This window comes from Mus caroli, unplaced genomic scaffold (assembly GCF_978045245.1).
Source record: "Mus caroli unplaced genomic scaffold, Mus_caroli_1 scaffold_14, whole genome shotgun sequence".
In the NCBI taxonomy this organism is placed as follows: domain Eukaryota; kingdom Metazoa; phylum Chordata; class Mammalia; order Rodentia; family Muridae; genus Mus; species Mus caroli.
In genome coordinates this window covers 69,725,655-69,731,654 of record NW_028227269.1, presented here as the reverse complement: position 1 = coordinate 69,731,654, position 6,000 = coordinate 69,725,655, and positions in this window count along the sequence as shown.

Here is a 6,000-nt window from a genome sequence, read left to right as displayed (position 1 = left end):
CCCAAGGTTCAGGATCATTGTGGAGGAGGAGGCAGAGAGATTGTAAGAACCAGAGGTGGTGCGTGAATATAAGGAAGCCGTCTTCCAGACACAACAAGCAGTTATACTTGTGAGCTCACAGAGGGTCTGACAACACAGGCATGGCCCTTCAAGCTGAAGCTTGGAGAGGGGAGGTGGGCGTGAAGTCCCTCACGGAGGACATAATGAAAACTAATAGCAACTTCAAGCGGGAGAGTCAGTTTTCTTTAAGGGTTTCACTATGTAGCTGCTACTGGCTTCACATTTGCAATCCTCCTGCCTCATCTTCTGGATGTCAGCAGCTCTTCCTGCCCCTGCATCCTGAGCACATTATCTTCTTGAGTCCTCTATTTTGACTCTAAGTGATCCATGGAGGGGTGGTTGCTGGCCTGCAGTGCCTGGGGTGAAGCAAGCAGTCCCCAGGCAACAGAAAGTGACAGACAGAGTGGCATTCTCTCATTCATTATGGAGAAGTATTACCACCTTTGTGGAAAGACTGTTTATGGAGTATGTCTTCTGTGCCTGCCTTTCTTCTTGGCTCTGGAAAGACAATGGTGAGTGAAAGGCAAAGTGCCTCTTGGAAATTTACATCCACCATGGAAACAAACTAACAGGCTTGTATAAATAAAGATGTGAGGTATCCAATGGTCTTAAGTACAGTGGTCCAGGGTAGTGGTGTGTCAGCAGTGTTTATCAACCCGTTTTCTGTGGGGCAGTTGATAAGTTCCTTTATGCAACTATTTCGCCCACAACCAGTTGAAAGCTTCTACCATCAATGGAGATAGGGTTGGGAATTGCTGTATATTATGCACTATTATAAAATCCCCACTAGACATGAGAAACACCCCCAGAGCACAGAAAAGCAACACATGGTAAAATATTAATGGCTAGGGTTAGGAACATAAGTGAAACCATTTTGTGTGATTTGAACAATGATTCTGTGTGACTTGGAATAATGTTGTGCTTGTAAAGTAGAAGCCTGCCCCAAAGCAACCTCAATATGTTAATGAACCAGCCACAAGGTAGCTCTAATACAAGCCAAGCCCAAGCCAGACTTTCATGTTAATGAACTAACCTCAAGGTGGCACTGATGTTAGAGAACTAGCCCTAAGCTGTGAGCCCCAGACAGGGCAAACTTAAGTTCAATGAAAAGGTACAAAAATTGGAGTTTTGGAAGGGGTCCTTGGGATCACGTTGCTGGGCTCCCAGGGCCGGGCATATCAAGACTCTACGCTGATACCTATCAGCAAGGGGACTTTCAGATTGGCCACTGTGTGACTCTGGCTTCAGTAACTGTCAAGTTTCCAGAACCATTATTGAGTTCTCACGTTCCCCTGCTTGTCACTGCAATTGCTGGCCAATGCTCTCAAGGGTCTTCTGGGACCTCTACGAGTGCCACCCTTCTGGCCTATCATAGCAGAAGGACTTCACAGCCTAGCCAGCAAGCTCCAAAAGCTTCCTAGCTGAAGCAGATTCCTCAGTAGAACCAGACAGTGGCAGTTTCTGCTTAGCCAAATGCTCCTGCTAGTCTTTTTAACCTTTATGGTAATGGAAGGACTGTTGTGTGAATGAGCTGAGCATAATAGAAAGGCAAATTTCATATGGATCCCTAATGGCAGAGCACCTCACAGCTCTCCATAACTAGGAAGCATAAAAAAACAGATCTTTATGTAATTTATTTATGTAAAATAATTTAACTTTAATAATGGTTTTGTTTAATGACCGACTCACAAAAACTCTGGAAATGTCCCATTCAGCTTTCAAGAGCCACCATGAATCAAACCCAGGTCTTCTCTGGTAGTAAAGAAAATACAACAGGTTGAGGGTCCAGGTAGCTATGACTATGTAACATAGCACCAACCTCAAAAGTACTTGGAATTTTCTCTTGCTCAAAGCAAACACTGAACCTTCTGTGTGGACCCAGACTCAGTCTTGGTAGGACACCTATCAGAATTGTGGCCATCTTTAACCCACTCCTGATAGAGAATGGTAGTGTTAGAGGGGCCATGTTACCTCAAGCACCAAGGTTGGAGACTGCCTTTCCACTACAGTCTGTAGACGATATATTGTAAGCAGTGAGCAATGAGTCCTGTAAGCAAAGCAGATGTGTGTAGGTGGTTTTGGGGTGAGCTTAGACAACCAGTCTCCACTCTGCTTGCCATAGGATGATAAAACGAAAAAGTTTCTGAAGTACCAACTTATTCCCGAAGTGAAAGAAATTGAGGTTCAAAGAATTCAAGCACCTGTCCCTAGGCTTTCAGGCACTGGACAAGGCTATGCTAACTGGAGGGGAAAGAATACAGCTTGAGCTCTGAAATACACAGTTTCCTGTTATTATTTTCTGTGTTTGGATGTTTTGTCTGCATGCATGTCTGTGTGCCATGTGCATGCAGTGCTCAAGGAGGCCAGAAGTGGGCAGAAGAGGGTTAGCCATTCATGGCGCTTTCTCCACCAGGCTGCACAGTGCTGAGTGGGTCAGCCAGGTCCCACAGGCAGGCAGCATTTTTTTCCGGTGCTGGGGGAGGCAGGGGTAACCTTATTCTTCTTATCAATTTCACATCATATAAGATAGTGTAGGGCACATAGAAAGAGTTTTGCGTTGTGGGGGCAGGATCAGGGTAATTGAGCATTCTGTTAAAGAAACCTCATTGGCCAGGCAATGGTGGTACATTCCTTTAATCCCAACCCTCTGGAGGCAGAGGCAAGCAGATCTCTGAGTTTGAGAACAGCCTGGTGAGTTCCAGGACAGCCAGAGCTACACAGAAACCCTATCTGGAAAAACCAACCAACCAACCAACCAACATAAATAAATAAATAAATAAATAAATAAATAAATAAAAAGCCAACACTCCCCCTCCCATCAAGGAAGAAAGGAAGGGAGGGAGGGAGAGAGGGAGAGAGAGAGAAGAAACAAAATAAAGAAACCATTCTTACGAGCATGCTTGTCCCGGGCTTTGACAGACAGCTGCCACTCCCTTGTGTTCACAGACCCTTGGATGTGGCCTAACAGGGATTCTCTGTCTCACTATGTTGTTGTTTTAATAATATTTTAAATTTATTCTTTGACAATTTCATACATGTTTGCAAAATATCTTGATCATATACTCCCCTCCTTCCCCCACACCCAGCTCCTCCATAGCTTCTCCTGCACACACCCCCACACTCATACACACTCACACACACCCACATGCATGCATGCACACACATGAACACATGTACATGTACACACATGTATGCACACACACTTTTGTAATTATGTCTGTTGGAGGGTTGCACACACATACGAACACACACACACACACACACATCTCTTTACCCCCTCTACTAATTCCAATTATTGCTGCTTGCATGAAATCCCCCAGAGCATAGGCAACCTACCAGGAGCCACATCTCTGATGAAAAATGATCCCCTCATCCTGCAGACATCAGCTGCGAATAGCTAGGGAAACTGCTTATAAGCCCCTCTCCCATGAGTCCTTCAGTGTTTTAAGAATCAGCTGAAGATGTTATTATGGAGCTGGGATCACCTGGAGGGCTGCTTGGTACATATGGCTGAAATGGTCCCAAAGCCAAATTCCATGAGGCCTGTTGACAGGGACATGTATGTACCTGAGCCACATCAGTTAGGCTTCACAGTTCAGGTTTTATGCTGCTTGAACGAAGTAGCTTTTCAGGAGAGAAAAATGTGTGGAAGCAAGCCTTCCAGGAAAGGTGGGTAGCCTAACACTAGACATTACCCTACAACGGTAGTTCTCAGCCTTCCTAATGCTGTGACCCTCACATACAGTTCCTCATGTTGTGGGGGTCCCCAACCATAATATTATTTTCGTTTGTGTTTCATAACTGTTTGGTCCTCTTAGAAATCATAATGTAAATATTTTTGGAGATAGAGGTTTGCCAAGGGAGTCCTGACTCACAGGCTGAGAACCACTGCCTTACATCTCATTAGCTGCAAGCAAGTCACTGTGGCTAGCCTGGGCTCAAGCGTCTGTCTGCCTCTGGATGGGGAGGATGGAGTCACATTGAACGAAGCAGGAATTTAGAGTTGGACACCCTGTCATCTCTCGATGCTCTGCACTGAATTCTCAGGCCAGCATCTGTGTCTCTAAAAGCCTGTGTCTGGAGTCTAAAGTCAGGAAGGGGTGTTGTCACCACAAGGTGGCAGCTGCGTAGGAGTCTCAGTGCTCCCCACTTCCCTGAGGACTTGGTGGTCCTGCCACCAGGAGACTCCATAGCTGAGCCTGACATGAGACTCTGCCTCTTTTTCAGTTTGTGGGCCACCAGCTAACTGCCAAAGTTACCAGGGCTCAGACCAGAGCCAGATGTTCCTAACAGATGTGCAAAGCAAGGCAGTTCCATCATTACATCTTTTCGTGCTGTCTGATGGTGTAAGGTGCCTTTTTTTAGTCTTATGGGGAGGTTGAACACCCTTGGCAAGACAACTGGAACAATTTCCTCTATTTTAAAACACATGAAATAACCAGACACGATGACAAATGCCTTTTCTTCTTGACTAATTGGGTGGCCTTCCACAGCTGGGCAAGTTGCTTTGAAGACTGAATATATAATTTTTTTCTTTTAAGTTTTAAAACTCATTTTGCCATCCTCCTTCCCCCCATTAATATGAGCCTTATTTAGCATACGTAGGAAAGCACACTTTATAAAAAAAAATCACTGCACGTATTCGAAAGCACATCATATGAATCTCTTTGTATTCTTACTCCATTTACTGAACTCTGCCTTTACACGGGATACACTCCTTCCCCTCCTTTTTCCTGGCCTAGTACTTCTCCAGTTCTTACTAGGAAATGGTCCATTCAGAAGTGAGTGGGAGCTCCTGGTACAAATATGAGCTTTCCCCCTACAGAAAGCACTTCCTGGGTGCGCATAAGCAAGGTCCTTTTATCGATTAACCTAATTTCACAATCTCCCTGTCTTAAGGGTGCGTTCGGGGGCTGTGCTAAAATGAAAAAAGTGCTCGGGCACCCACGTTCCTTCTCCCGCCCTTACCCACCAAACAGTAGTGCATATTTCAAAATAACGTTATATGTATTTATTGTGTGTGTGTTTGTGTGCCCAGGCACCATGTGTGAGTATCAGAGGACAGCTTGTAGGAGTTGGTTCTCTTTCTGTTCCTCTCACTGGCCCATCAGTGAACACTTAAGGCTTCCAAGAGCTTAGACTGAACCAGATACTTTTAGAAGGAAAATTTCGGGAGGGCCACAAGAGCTGTCATGTATTTCTAAGGAACTGGACCTGCTCCACGTAGCCTTTTTTGAGCCCCTGGCCTGTGTCAAATGTTATGCTGAAGGAATTCACCAAATCCACACCCAACTCGCAATGGTAGGGCTGATGAGGCCTGTGGTATTAAAACCATGCACAGGCCTTAGGTGCCAGACTCTCCCTCTCTAGACCTTCCTTGACCCTTTGCTTTGTGTCTCAGTCAATAGAACCCAGCCTTCGTGGAGACGTCACATGTACTTCAGAGCCTCTTGACCTCTATGATATTTCGGTCAGAGACCACACCAGATCCTAGCCCTTTAAGCTATAGAACCCATCTACATGGTGAAGGTCACAAGCACTTTGCAAAAGAGTTTCAATGTAGTGATATCTTAAGCTTTACTTTGCCATACATGGGATTGAGATAATTGTTATCAGGAAAGTTTTTCCCCCCAAAACTGTACTAGACTTAAACATGTCTAAAATAAGCTGCCAGGGGTCAGACGCCGGTCAGAAGTGCTGAGTAGAGCTTTCCTTCTTACCTCAAGCAGCTCGTTTCCCTGACAACCATGACAACCTGCAGGGACCGTCACATATGCTACAACTCATGAGGGCATCTTTATTGTGTGTCTTTGCTTAAGCCACACGAATTGAACACAGGACACTGGGCCGACAGAGTAGCTTAGTGGTTGAGCCTAGCTGTACATGATACCTTGGGCTCAATCCCCACGTGATGGAAGGAAGGAAGCAAAGGGAAGAGAA